The 15,406-nt window shown below is 40.2% G+C and overlaps 1 pseudogene across 2 annotated transcripts in view; it reads right to left on the bottom strand.

Moving 5' to 3' along the window:
- Positions 1 to 4,003: 4,003 nt before the first annotated feature.
- The window catches only part of LOC144002060 (radial spoke head protein 3 homolog pseudogene), a 49,080-nt pseudogene continuing 37,677 nt past the window's right edge, over positions 4,004 to 15,406 (bottom strand). For both annotated transcript variants that reach the window (XR_013278655.1, XR_013278654.1), the window contains one exon: positions 4,004 to 5,436. The product of XR_013278655.1 is annotated as a radial spoke head protein 3 homolog pseudogene, transcript variant X2 (transcript). The remainder of the gene's footprint in view (positions 5,437 to 15,406) is intronic.

Below are 15,406 nucleotides of genomic sequence, written 5' to 3'. Positions count from 1 at the left end.
TTACACCAGTTTTAAAATCGCTGCATTGGCTCCCCGTGCGTTTCAGGATTGATTTTAAGGTGCTTTTATTAGTTTTTAAATGTCTTAACGGTCTTGGCCCATCTTATTTATCTGATTTGCTTTTACCCTAGTACCCCTCGCGGCTTCTGAGGTCTTCTGGCAGTGGCCTTTTAACTATTCCAAAGGTGAGGACCAAGACACATGGTGAAGCTGCCTTTAGCCACTATGGTCCTCACCTATGGAATGGCCTGCCGGAGAGCATCAGGTCTGCAGAGAATATTGATGTTTTTAAGAGGAGGCTTAAGACTTATTTTTTTAGTTTGGCATTTGATTGATCTTTTTTAATTTAATTTTATTTATTTGTTTATTATTATTATTATTATTTATTATTTTTGTTATTACTTATATTTTTAGTTTTTTTTATCCCCTTTTATTTGTTTTAACTATTTTAATCTATATTGTCTTGTAGCTTTGTTTTTTATTTATTTATTTTTTCTATCGTGTTTAACTGTTTTCTTTTAGTGTTTAAATTTTTTTATTTGGTAGTTATTACATTTTTAGCTCCAGTGTTTTCTCATGGGGGAGCCTCCACAGTGAGAGGGATGCTTGGTCTTCATCCATCTCACTGTGGATGAACTCCTCCTGGGTGCCTTTCCTTACAGGGTACTTCTGTGCCCCGCCATGTTGTGGTTTTCATGTGTTTGTTGGGTTTTGGGTGTGTCTGTGGGTACGATCATGGGGATGGGGGGGCTTTTTCTTTCTTTTATTTTATTGTATTATGGATGTCCAGCACTTTGAGTTGCATTTTAAATGTATGAAAGGTGCAATATAAATAAAGTAGATTGATTGATAACACTCGGTGTAATAGTCAAAGTGGCAGCTTGCAAAAATGGTAATGTTTGGGTACAAAAACTATGAAACAAATTGCTGTGTGCAAAACATGCAAGTCGCAGATCACCGATGAAGAGCCAAGTGGCAACAACTTAGAACTTTGTTCCACATCTGAAGTTGCATGTCTGTAATGCTGTTAAAATGATTCAAAACTCAAAGTGTAGTACTTGAGAATCGACTTGAGACTTGTCGGTCTTGGCATGGGACTTGAGATTTGAGGGAAACTACTTGTGACTTGCAAAACAATGACTTCCTTCCAGCTCTGTTTGGAAATAAGATTAGTCAGAGGATATCACGATAGGGTGGCCATTTCCACAAGGTCAAAAAAGAGGTCACATTTTTAAAAATGAGTAAGTTATCCCTCGCTATAACGTGGTTCACTTTTCACGTCCTCGCTGTTTGGCGGATTTGTTTGTGCAATTTTGCATGCATTTTTTTTGTTTTCAGTAATGTACCTATTTTAGGAAATTTAGGAAGGTTTGAACTTTGAGAATGTTTCAACGAGAGAAATTGAGAAAATGTAAATGCCTCGATGAGAAAAGTGTATAAACTGTGTGGTGAGGGTTTTTAGAGCCTTAAAATATTTCTAATAAATATAAAACCTAAAGCACACTACTTTGCGTATTTCATTTATTGCGGGTAATTTTTGGAACCTAACCCCAGCGGAAAACGAGGGAAGACTGTACATCAGACTCGCGGTGTATTTTCATCAACAAAGTTCTGTATGGTTTATAGATCATTTTTGTGTAACTAAATGGTAAAAAGTGATGTGTTGGTCGCGAACGATAAAAATAAAAAGTCACACTTGCTTTTGACAATTTAGAGTACCATGTTTTTAAACCACATGTTGCAAACGCGCTGTCAAGCCTATCGGGGACACGGTACGATCAGTGACGCGCATGCGCAGAAGATTCCGCCAGCTTGGATCACCAACTACGGCAACCTAACTAGCCCAAAATAGCTTACATGCCTGCGCCATAATCCGCGTTCATAAAAAAAATGATACAAATTGAAAAAAAATCTTCTTGATGTATAAAGAAACGATTTTAATTCTACAGGTTTTAAAGACTAACGTTTTACTTTTGACCCCATTACATTCCTAATGAGTCTTCAATGTTATAATTTACGTTTAGTCGGCAGTATTTTCATTGTCTTTAGAACAATATGTGGCCAATATCATAGAATAGGTTTTGAGGGTGGGTGAGGCGGTTGCATTTAAAACACACGCACCGCAGATTTACTGTAAAGTACTACAATGCAGACTCACTATAATGTAATGAGGTCAAAAGTAAAATGTTCATCTTATAGGATAAAAAATTTACCCCACTTTAAAATGCATCTATAATTTGTGTTGTTGTTTTTTGTTTTTTTGTTATATCGTGGTTTTATGAATGCGCACTATCGCGTACGCATAAAAAGGTATTTGTTCTAGTGTGGTTGCCGTAGTTGACGATCCAAGCTGGCAGGATCTTCTGCGCATGCGCGTCACCGATCGTGCAGGGTCACCGATAGTCTTGACACTGTTGAATGCAGACGTGCTTGCGTTGAGCTCCGCAATAAACACGCCATACTTGGCTAAAGAAACTTCATCTTTCCGTCATCCATTCATCCGAATGTATCGTTAAGCTGCCAAAACTTAACATAATTGGATTTCATATTTAAGTCATTTTGTTTATTTACTTGTGCAATGTGACACAAAAAATGGTGTCAGTTTATGAAATGAAACAACTGACTGTAACTGATGTTGCATGACAATAGTGTTTAAGAAAGACACACATTTGTTGACATAAAGTTAAGAAGACATTTGTATTTGTTTTCAAAAAAATATATGCTAAAGTACTCACGGTGAAAAAGACCAGTCTTAATATTTGTTTCAGTGATGGTACAAAAAGAAACCATTTTCTCATTGAAAAAAAAAAAACTTGGAACAAAAAGAAACCATTTTCTCATTGAAAAAAAAACAAATATCAGTTGATGACATCTTGATTACTTTTATCGTAGATTATCATGGATTTATTATCTGACCAATACAATTTCAACTATTACACTCCACAATTACAAAATTAGCATAATCGTCAAAAAAAAGATTACTAATACTAATTTTCCAGTTGTTTAAATTTTTACAGTTGCACCATTTTTTTAATTTTAAAATAACTAATATAATAAATTGTGTTTCAACCAAATGAAACATGCATAGTTAGTGTTTCAAAGATTTTTACTTGTCCTAATATTTATTTTTTATTTTTTTTACGTTTAAACATGTTCTTGCCTTGTAACAAAAAATAATTGTATGAATAATCGTGATTATTATTTTGTCCATAATCGAGCAGCACTATCGTGAGGTACCCAGAGGTTCCCACCCCTAAAAGCAATGATGCATTCAGGGCACTTGGACTGCGCAGGAACTTGCAAACGTACGCAATGAATTTCGGTGAATAAAAATCCCGATTCAGTTTGGATGAATCATCCGTCCCTGTTTCCAAGGTTAAGTTAACTTGGATCGCATGAAAATGGCCGCCAGTTTGGAGAGAAGCCATTTTTTGTCCATCCGGGCGCCGATTTCCTTTTTTTTCTTTTTTTTTTTTTTTTCTCTTCTTGAGAGAGCTTAGAATTGTTCATTCGGCAGTCTTAACGATTCAACATCTCAACATCATTGCTCTCTTTTTTTTTTTCTTTTTTAACGTGCCTATGAATTAGTGTAAATTTGTACTCATTAGTACGGAAGCGTATTGCATTCACTTAAAAAAAAGAAAAGAAAAAAAAACTCCTATTTTACTAACTATATTTTGGGGGGAGCTTTTTTTTTGAGTATGTGTGTATATATATATATACATATATATACACATATATATATATATATATATATATATATATATATATATACATACATATATATATATATATATATATACATCCTGTGGCTTGCACTGGCGTGTGGGCTATTGGCTATCCAATCATATATAGAGATCAGTGCTAGTGGTCTGCAACAGGTCCCTTGGAGTTCAGAGGTAAAAAAATAAATAAATAAATAAAATACTCCAAAAAACAGAAGTTGGTGCTCTGTTTTTTGGAATATTTTTTTTCCTGTTTTTTGAAAAAAAAAAAAAAAAATCCTGTTTTTTGGAATATTTTTTTCTTCTGTTTTTCTTCAATAATTTTTTTTTCCCAGTTTTTTTTTTTTTTCAGACAAAAAATATTAAGTAAAAATAAAATAAAATACTGCAATCAATGCAATACGCTTATGTACATTAGATCACCTACAACCTAATAAAAATCCCATTACCCTTCACCATAACCGGATACTTCAGAGTCTCGCCAGAGTCGTGCAGTTCAGTAGGTCAGGAGACCAGAGGAAAGATCAAAGGAAAGAAAGAGGAATCAAAGGTGGCCGATTTGCGCCGGCTCGCTCGCATCACTTGTCAGCTTTGACCGGCTGCGACTGGAGCTCCCCAAAAAAGTCGCGCCTGGGAAGGGCGATGTCGTGGATGATGGCGTCCAGCAGCAGCCGGGCCGAGTTGCGCTTCTCCAGCGTGTCGTTGACCTCGGCCATCAGCCACTGGAAGAAGTTGACCTCGATGTCGCGCTCCACCGGGTCGTAGAAGTATCCGTGTCGGCGCAGCGAGGCGAAGACGGCGGGGAAGAGCCTGGAGAGGAACTGCTGGGCGCAGGCCCGGGCGGCGATCATCTCGGCCGTCTCCTTCTCCTCATGGACGGCCCGGCGTTGCTGCGCTATCCGCCGCTCCTTCTCCTGATTGCGCCGGCGCTCCTGCTCCTGCAGCCGCTGCACCTCGGCCAGCTCGGCGTTGCGCAGCTGCTGGAAGGCGCGCTGCTGCGCCCGCAAGCAGGCCAGCTCCTCCTCCTCCATCACCTCCAGAAGCGACTGCTCCACCGTCTTGCCCACCAACACCTCCAGCACCGGCTGCACCTCGCGGTCGAAGTCGAACAGCTCGCCCTCCTCGATCTGTGTGGCCACGTCTTCGCCCGACTTGGCCGGGATGAAAAGGGGCGTGGCCGGGCGATCCAGGAAGCGGTCGGTCTGCGAGTCAGCGTCTTTGGTCACCAGGATGAGGCTGAGCTCCTCCAGGTGGGGCTCGGTCTGCACGTCCACGTGCTTGCGGCCGGGCAGGTTGCCGGGGTTCTTGAACCAGGCGCGGTCCCGGGACCGCAGGAAGTCCACCGAGCGCCGGCGGAAGCCGTGCTGCTGCTGGATGTCGGCCACCTGCAGCGCCGTCTTGCACGCGTTGCCTCGGATCACTCGCCGGTCGTACATGATGTTTCGGTACGGCGGCGGGGGCGGGGTTTCGGCAGGGGAGGCATCGTACCGGGAGCGGCTCTCCACCGGCCTGGGGCGGCTGGCGAAGACGTACGTTGCGTTTTGTTCTCGTTGCTGACTGTGAGAAACGGAAGAAGCCATGGCGACGGTGACGGAAATCGATCGCGAGACTCAGCGACGACTTCGTAGTGGTCAACTCCACTCTGGTTTGTTTTCGTCACCTTTAGCTCATATTGGAACTTCTTTTAGCAGACCTGGGTTCAGTTGATAACCTTGAATCAGACAAAAAGGTCAAATGAGTCAAAAAATTGCCCAATCCTCGGGAAACAAATCGATCAGGTTCGACCCAAAAGGCTTGTTCAGTTCTACAATCTAGGTGCGACGTTTCCTTATATATTAGGGATGTAACGATATCCAAACATCACGATACGATACGATAATTATCACGATATTGTGGGGAGGTCGGCGATACAAAAAAGGGTGGTTTTGTTAGTTTTCAGTAGTTTAAGTTATTTAATAAATGCGTTTTAGATTAGATTGAGTTTGTTTCAGTATTATTTTTTTGTTCATTTTGAATTTAATTAAATGTTTTTTTTAGTTTTCAGGGTGGTTCTGTTAGTTTTTAGTAGTTTTAGTTCTATATATTAAATGCTTAGTCTTAGTTTAGTTTTAGTTAGTTTCAGTATGTTTTTGTTTATTACATTTTTATATTTTTGTTTAGTTAAATCACATTTTAAATCATCCCCAAAAGGCTCATGCATTAAATTCATTACCAAAGACTAAAACGAAGGAGATTGGCTGGCAACCAGTCCAGGGTGTACCCCGCCCAATGCCCAAAGCCAGCTGAGATAGGCGCCAGCACCCCCCGCGACCCATGTTATAAGCGGTCAAGAAAATGGATGGATGGATGGATAACGTTAGAAAGGCCATAAATCTTCAATTAATAGCGCAGAATAGGACTACCCCATCATTAGGGCCCGAGCAGCGACCGCTGCGAGGTCCCTATTGTTCCTGAAGGAATTCTTATTATTAGGGCCTGAGCAGCGGCGGTGCCGCTGCGAGGCCCTATTGTTTTTGTAGGAATTCTTCTTATTAGGGCCCGAGCAGCGGCAGCGGCGGTGCCGCTGCGATGCCCTATTGTTTTTGTAGGAATTCTTATTATTATTAGGGCCCGAGCAGCGACCGCTGCGAGGTCCCTATTGTTCCTGAAGGAATTCTTATTATTATTAGGGCCCGAGCAGCGGCGGCGGCGGTGCCGCTGCGAGGCCCTATTGTTTTTGTAGGAATTCTTATTATTATTAGGGCCCGAGCAGCGGCGGCGGCGGTGCCGCTGCGAGGCCCTATTGTTTTTGTAGGAATTCTTCTTATTAGGGCCCGAGCAGCGGCGGCACCGGCGGCGGTGCCGCTGCGAGGCCCTATTGTTTTTGTAGGAATTCTTATTATTATTATTAGGGCCCGAGCAGCGACCGCTGCGAGGTCCCTATTGTTCCTGAAGGAATTCTTATTAGGGCCCGAGCAGCGACCGCTGCGAGGTCCCTATTGTTCCTGAAGGAATTCTTATTAGGGCCCGAGCAGCGGCGGCGGCGGTGCCGCTGCGAGGCCCTATTGTTTTTGTAGGAATTCTTCTTATTAGGGCCCGAGCAGCGGCGGCGGCGGTGCCGCTGCGAGGCCCTATTGTTTTTGTAGGAATTCTTATTATTATTATTATTATTATTAGGGCCCGAGCAGCGACCGCTGCGAGGTCCCTATTGTTCCTGAAGGAATTCTTATTATTATTAGGGCCCGAGCAGCGGCGGCGGCGGTGCCGCTGCGAGGCCCTATTGTTTTTGTAGGAATTCTTCTTATTATTAGGGCCCGAGCAGCGACCGCTGCGAGGTCCCTATTGTTCCTGAAGGAATTCTTATTAGGGCCCGAGCAGCGGCGGCGGCGGTGCCGCTGCGAGGCCCTATTGTTTTTGTAGGAATTCTTATTCTTATTATTATTCTTATTATTAGGGCCCGAGCAGCGACCGCTGCGAGGTCCCTATTGTTCCTGAAGGAATTCTTATTATTAGGGCCCGAGCAGCGGCGGCGGCGGTGCCGCTGCGAGGCCCTATTGTTTTTGTAGGAATTCTTCTTATTATTCTTCTTTTTCTTCTCCGCAAACAATCGCATTTTTGAGACACTAAACGTGAACGAAAACTCACCAAACTTTACACGCACATCAGGCCTGGCGAAAAATTTGATATTTTAAAGTCGCCATACATGATAACAGAAAAATGGCTCCTTAGCGCCCCCTACATAGGTTAAACGGATCCCTGTCCCACTACGATTGTCCGACGGCTATGAAAATTGTGTGGCACCTGTAGCACATCCCAATGAACAAAAACCTCTTTGAAGTGTGTACCCTAAAATAGACAGAAAGTGAGGTATGAGTATTTAAATGTCCAATTTTTGCCAATTTTTGCACATTTACAGGGGTCATACTTTTGCCCGCTTCTCCTACATGGTTAACCCGATTGACTTCAAACTTGGGATGTACCATCTCAACACCTGGGACAACATCATTGTGAAAAATGAAAAGTTTTTGATATACTATATGACGGCGGCGGCGCATCAAATTTAGAGTTTAAAAATTCTTACTTCACGAAGCATTGCCGGTTGTACGTTTAATCTAGAGCTACGAAAATTGGTACACATATGTAACAGGCTATGACCTACAAAAAACTCTTTTTGAACCATATGCTAAACCTAACAGGAAGTCCACCATTTTGATTTATTTTGGAACGTGTTGCCATTTTTTTGGCCATTTCATTGGGGTCTTATTTTAACGAACTCCTCCTACAGTGTTTATCCGATCATCTTCAAACTTGGTGTGATTCATCTTAAATGTTGAAGATGAAAAGTTATTGAAAGCTTTGTATTTCGTCGCACACTGTTGTCATGGCATGCACTGTTTTTAAAGGAAAAAAAATATCCTTAAAGAAGCATTCCCATTTGTACGAAGCAGCTAGAGCTACGAAAATTTGTAGACATATGTAACAGCCCAAGATGTACAAAAAAGTCTCTTGGTGCCCTGTGCTAAACCCAACAGGAAGTCCCCTAGGGGCCGGGCATCACATTTTGAGCTAAAAAACTCCTCTTTAACAAAGCATACCCGGCTGTACGTTTCACATAGAGTTACCAAAATTTGTAGAGGTATATAACAGCCCTCGAGGTACAAAAAACTCTTTTTGAACCATATGCTAAACCTAACAGGACGTCCGCCATTTTGATTTACTTTGGAATGTGTTGCCATTTTTTTTGGCCATTTCATAGGGGTCATATTTTAACAAACTCCTCCTACAGAGTTTATCCGATCATCTTCAAACTTGGTGTGATTCATCTTAAGATGTTGAAAATGAAAAGTTATTGAAAGTTTTTTATTTCGTCACACGCTGTTGTCGTGGCATGCAATTTTTGCAAAGGAAAAAAAATCTTATTAATGAAGCATTCCCAGTTGTACGAAGCAGCTAGAGCGACGAAAAATTGTAGACATATGTAACAGTCCAGGATGTACAAAAAAGTCTCTTGGTGCCATGTGCTTAACCTAACAGGAAGTCCCCCAGGGGCCGGGCATCACATTTTGAGCTAAAAAACTCCTCTTTAACGAAGCATTCCCGGTTGTACGTTTCACCTAGCGCTATGATAATTTGCAGGCATACATAAGAGCCCATGATGTACAAAAAAAGTCTATTGGAACCATGTGCTAAACCAAACAGGAAGTCTGCCATTTTGATTTATGATGGGATTTGTTGCCATTTTTTGTGGCCTTTTTCAGGGGTCATATTTTAACGAACCCCTCCTACAAAATTTATCCGACTGTCTTCAAACTTGGTGTGTTTCATCTTAAGATGTTTAAGATGCAAAGTAATCGAAAGGTTTTTTATTTTGTAACACGCTGTTGCCATAGCAATGCATTGTTTGTCAAGTGCTGCTTTTTTTTTTTTTATACACATGAAAACTCATGAAACTTTGCAAACACATCAGACTTGTCATGAACATGAATTTTCAGAGATTTATTGTGCAATTTGCAATAAATAGCGCCCTCTAGACATTTTTATGAAGCATTTCCGATTGTATGATTATGCTAGACCTACAAAAAAGTATTATGTAGCCATTTGCCAAACCAAAGAGGAAGTCCGCTATTTTGATTTTATTTTGGGAATTATACATCATTTTTGGCCTTTTTCATTAAACTTTGCACAGACAAGGCATGGAAAAAACTAACATTTTAAATGGTCCTTGTTCCATGTAACAGTTGTCAAGTGCTGCTTTTTTTTTTTTTATACACATGAAAACTCATGAAACTTTGCAAACACATCAGACTTGTCATGAACATGAATTTTTAGAGATTTATTGTGCAATTTGCAATAAATAGAGCCCTCTAGACATTTTTATGAAGCATTTCCGATTGTATGATTATGCTAGACCTACAAAAAAGTATTATGTAGCCATTTGCCAAACCAAAGAGGAAGTCCGCTATTTTGATTTTATTTTGGGAATTATACATCATTTTTGGCCTTTTTCATTAAACTTTGCACAGACAAGGCATGGAAAAAACTAACATTTTAAATGGTCCTTGTTCCATGTAACAGTACCCCAACGTGCCAGTACCCTGACGTGCAAGTAACCCAACGTTGTGCTCAATAGCGCCCTCTATGCATTTTTATGGAGCATTTCCAATTGTATGATTCAAGCGATACACAACTAAAGATGACTTGACCAAGATTTATGAAAACTGGGAGGCATACCTATTAGCTTAAGACCTACAAAAGGTATTCTGTAGCCGTATGCTAAACCTAAAAGGAAGTCCACCATTTTGAAATTATTTTGGGAATTGCACACCATATTTTGCGTTTTGATTAAACTTTGCACACACAAGGCTTGTCAAAAACATTTTAGATGGTCCTTGTCCTATTTGACCGTACCCCAACGTGCCAGTACCCCGACGTGCAAGTACCCCAACGTGGCCCAGGTTGCGAGGGCCCTTTATAGCTGCTCGCAGCTCTAGTTATTCTTCTTCTTCTTCTTTTTCTTTGTTATTATTCTTTTCCGCAAACAACCACATTTTTGAGGCACTAAACATGAACAAAAACTCACCAAACTTTACACGCAGATCGGGCCTGGCGAAAAATTTGATATTTTAAAGCCGCCATACATGATAACAGAAAAATGGCTCTGTAGCGCCACCTACATAGGTTTAACGGATCCCTGTCCCGCTACGATTGTCCTATGGCTACGAAAATTGTGTGGCACCTGTAGCACATCCAGATGAACAAAAACCTCTTTGATATGTGTACCCTAAAATAGACAGGAAGTGAGGTATGAGTATTTGAATGTCCAATTTTGGCCCATTTTTGCACATTTACAGGGGTCATACTTTTGCCCGCTTCTCCTACACGGTTAACCCGATTGATTTCAAACTTGGGCTGTACCATCTCAACACCTGGGACAACATCATGGTAAAAAATCTAAAGTTTTTGACATACTATATGACGGTGGCGGGGCATCAAATTTACAGTTTCAAAATTCTTACTTAACAAAGCATTGCCGGTGGTACGTTTAATTGAGAGCCACGAAAATTGGTACACATATGTAACAGACTATGACCTACAAAAAAGCCTGTTGGTGCCATATGCTAAACCTAACAGGAAGTCCGCCAGAGGCGAGGCATCAAATTTTGTGTTTCAAAATTCTTATTTAATGAAGCATTCCCGGCTGTACATTTCACCTAGAGTTACCAACATTTGAAGACATATGTAACAGCCCTCAAGGTACAAAAAACTCTTTTTGAACCATATGCTAAACCGAACAGGAAGTCCGCCATTTTGATTTACTTTGGAACGTGTTGCCATTTTTTGGGCCATTTCATAGGGGTCTTATTTTAACGAACTCCTCCTACAGAGTTTATCCGATCATCTCCAAACTTGGTGTGATTCATCTTAAGATGTTGAAGATGAAAAGTTATTGAAAGCTTTTTATTTCGTCGCACGCTGTTGCCGTGGCATGCACAGTTTGCAAAGGAAAAAATTCCCTCTTAATGAAGCATTCCCAGTTGTACGAAGCAGCGAGAGCTACGAAAATTTAGAGACAAATTTAACAGCCCACGATGTACAAAAAAGTCTCTTGGTGCCATGTGCTAAACCCAACAGGAAGTCCCGTAGGGGCCGGTCATCACATTTTGAGGTAAAAAACTCCTCTTTAACGAAGCATTCCCGGTTGTACGTTTCACCTAGCGCTATGATAATTTAGAGGCATACATAAGAGCCCACGATGTACAAAAAAGTCTCTTGGAACCATCTGCTAAACCAAACAGGAAGTCCGCCATTTTGATTTACGTTGGGATTTGTAGCCATTTTTTGTGGCCTTTTTTAGGGGTCATATTTTAACGAACTCCTCCTACAAAATTTATCCGACTGTCTTCAAACTTGGTGTGCTTCATCTTAAGATGTTTAAGATACAAAGTTATCGAAAGTGTTTTATTTTGTCGCACGCCGTTGCCATAGCGGTGCATTGTTTGCCAAGTAAAATGCTGCTTTTTTTTTTTTTATCTAAACATGTGCAAAAACTCATGAAACTTTACACACACATCAGGCTTGTCATAAGCATGAATATTTTAGAGAGTTTTTCTGCAATTTTCAATAAATGGCTCAATAGCGCCATCTCGACATTTTTATGAAGCTTTTGGAAATGTATGATTCAGCTAGATGTGAAAAAATTTGGATACCTATCAGCCTAAGACTTACAAAAAAGTTTCTAAAGCCATATGCTAAACCAAACAGGAAGTCTGCCATTTTGATTAACTTTGGTATTTGATACCATTTTTGGGCCCTTTTATAGGCGTCATATATTCTTTGGTACGTTTCATCTTAAGATATTTAAGATGAAAAGTTATTGAAATTTTTTATTTAGTCGCACGCCTTTGCTGTAGCGATGCATTGTTTGAAAAGAAAAATGTTTTTTATATGATTCAGCTAGATGTGTGAATATTGGGAGATCAGCCTAAGACTTACAAAAAAGTTTCTAAAGCCATATGCTAAACCAAACAGGAAGTCTGCCATTTTGATTAACTTTGGTATTTGTTGCCATTTTTGGGGCCTTTTATAGGCGTCATATATTCTTTGGCGCGTTTCATCTTAAGATATTTAAGATGAAAAGTTATTGAAATTTTTTATTTTGTTGCACGCCTTTGCTGTAGCGATGCATCGTTTGCAAAGAAAAATGTTTTTTATATGATTCAGCTAGATGTGTGAATATTGGGAGGCATACCTATCAGCCTAATACCTCCAAAAAGTATTCTATAGCCATGTGCCAATCCATTTAGATTTTAAATTGTGCATCATTTTTGGCCTTCCATGAAACTTTGCAAACACAAAGCATGTCTAAAACATTTACAATTTAGACGGTTTCCTATGAAACAGTACCCCAATATGCCAGTACCCCGACATGCAAATACCCCAACGTGGCCCGGGTTGCGAGGGCCCTTTATAGCTGCTCGCAGCTCTAGTTATTAGGGCCCGAGCAGCGACCGCTGCGAGGTCCCTATTGTTTTTCAAGGAATTCTTATTATTCTTCTTCTTTTTATTTGTTATTATTCTTTTCCGCAAACAATCACATTTTTGAGACACTAAACGTGAACGAAAACTCACCAAACTTTACACACACGTCAGGCCTGGCGAAAAATTTGATATTTTAAAGTCGCCATAGGTGATAACAGAAAAATGGCTCCATAGCGCCACCTACATAGGTTAAACAGATCCCTGGCCCGCTACGATTGTCCGACGGCTATGAAAATTGTGTGGCACCTGTAGCACATCCAGATGAACAAAAACCTCTTTGATGTGTGTACCCTAAAATAGACAGGAAGTGAGATATGAGTATTTAAATGTCCAATTTTGGCCAATTTTTGCACATTTACAGGGGTCATACTTTTGCCTGCTTCTCCTACACGGGTAATCCAATTGACTTCAAACTTGGGATGTACCATCTCAAGACCTGGGACAACACCATGGTAAAAAATCTAAAGTTTTCGACATACTATATGACGGCGGTGGGGCATCAAATTTAGAGTTTCAAAACTCTTACTAAACGTAGTATTGCCGGTTGTATGTTTAACCTAGAGCTACGAAAATTGGTACACATATGTAACAGACTATGACCTACAAAAAAGTCTGTTGGTGCCATATGCTAAACCCAACAGGAAGTCCGCCAGAGGCGGGGCATCAAATTTTGAGTTTCAAAATTCTTACTTAATGAAGCATTCCCGGCTGTACGTTTCACCTAGAGTTACCAAAATTTAAAGACATATGTAACAGCCCTCAAGGTACAAAAAACTCTTTTTGAACCATATGCTAAACCTAACAGAAAGTCCACCATTTTGATTTACTTTGGAACGTGTTCCCATTTTTTTGGCCATTTCATAGGGGTCCTATTTTAACGAACTCCTCTTACAGAGTTTATCCGATCATCTTCAAACTTGGTGTGATTCATCTTAAGATGTTGAAGATGAAAAGTTATTGAAAGCTTTTTATTTCGCTGCACGCTGTTGTCGTGGCATGCACTTGTTTGCAAAGGAAAAAAATTCTTCTTAATGAAGAATTCTCAGTTGTACGAAGCAGCTAGAGCTACGAAAATTTGTAGACATATGTAACAGCCCACGATGTACAAAAAAGTCTCTTGCTGCTTTGTGCTAAACCCAACAGGAAGTCCCGCAAGGGCCGGGCATCACTTTTTGAGCTAAAAAACTCCTCTTTAACGAAGCATTCCCGGTTGTACCTTTCACCTAGCGCAATGATAATTTGGAGGCATACATAAGAGCCCACGATGTACAAAAAAGTCTTTTAGAACCATATGCTAAGCCAAACAGGAAGTCCGGCATTTTGATTTACTTTGCTATTTGTAGCCATTTTTTGGGGGCCTTTTATAGGCCTCATATTTTCTACAAAACTTATCAGATTGTCTTCATTCTTTGGCATGTTTCATCTGAAGTATTGCCGGTTATACGTTTAATCTAGAGCTACGAAAATTGGTACACATATGTAACAGACTATGATCTACAAAAAAGCCTGTTGGTGCCATATGCTAAACCTAACAGGAAGTCCGCCAGAGGCAGGGCATCAAATTTTGCATTTCAAAATTTTTACTTAATGAAGCATTTCCGGCTGTACGTTTCACCTAGAGTGACCAAAATTTGAAGACATATGTAACAGCCCTCGAGGTACAAAAAACTCTTTTTGAACCATATGCTAAACCTAACAGGAAGTCTGCCATTTTGATTTACTTTGGAACATGTTGCCATTTTTTTGGCCATTTCATAGGGGTCTTATTTTAACGAACTCCTCCTACAGAGTTTATCCGATCATCTTCAAACTTGGTGTGATTCATCTTAAGATGTTGACGATGAAAAGTTATTGAAAGCTTTTTATTTCGTCGCACGCTGTTGTCATGGCATGCACTGTTGGCAAAGGAAAAAAAAATCCTTCTTAATGCAGCGTTCCCAGTTGGACGAAGCAGCTCGAGCTAAAAAAATTTGTAGACATATGTACACATTTGTCCACATATATATATTTACATATGCATGTAAAAAAATTATGTCAGGCTAAACTAAATGGTTGATTAGGCCCCACACATTTTCACCTTACCATACCCGGCCCTCTTTGCAAAAGGTTTGAACACTCCTGGCCTAAACCTAGGTGTATACTCAAACTATGCACGCACATAAAGCCTGGAACAAAATGTGTAATTTAGAGGGTTCTTGTTTTGTTTTTTGTATTCCTTATATTTCATGTCATTATACTTGACACACTATTTTTACTACTCACTGAATCAGTTATAAGAACATTTAATTGATACAATCCAATCACATCCTAGAGAATTGAAAACACATTCAATCATGAGGTTGTTAAGACACATTTACTTCTGTAGCACTTAACCACAAACAAGTTGCGACATCCCCTGATCTAACCCTCCAACCGGGCAAGGAAAAACTTTCAGGGGTCATATTTTAACGAACCCCTCCTACAAAATTTATCCGACTGTCTTCAAACTTGGTGTGTTTCATCTTAAGATGTTTAAGATGCAAAGTAATCGAAAGTTTTTTATTTTGTAACACGCTGTTGCCATAGCAATGCATTGTTTGTCAAGTGCTGCTTTTTTTTTTTTTATACACATGAAAACTCATGGAACTTTGCAAACACATCAGACTTGTCATGAACATGAATTT

Source organism: Festucalex cinctus, chromosome 15 (genome assembly GCF_051991245.1).
Source record: "Festucalex cinctus isolate MCC-2025b chromosome 15, RoL_Fcin_1.0, whole genome shotgun sequence".
In the NCBI taxonomy this organism is placed as follows: Eukaryota; Metazoa; Chordata; class Actinopteri; order Syngnathiformes; family Syngnathidae; genus Festucalex; species Festucalex cinctus.
Note: the sequence above shows the minus strand (reverse complement) of the source record. Positions and strands in the feature narration are given on the sequence as shown.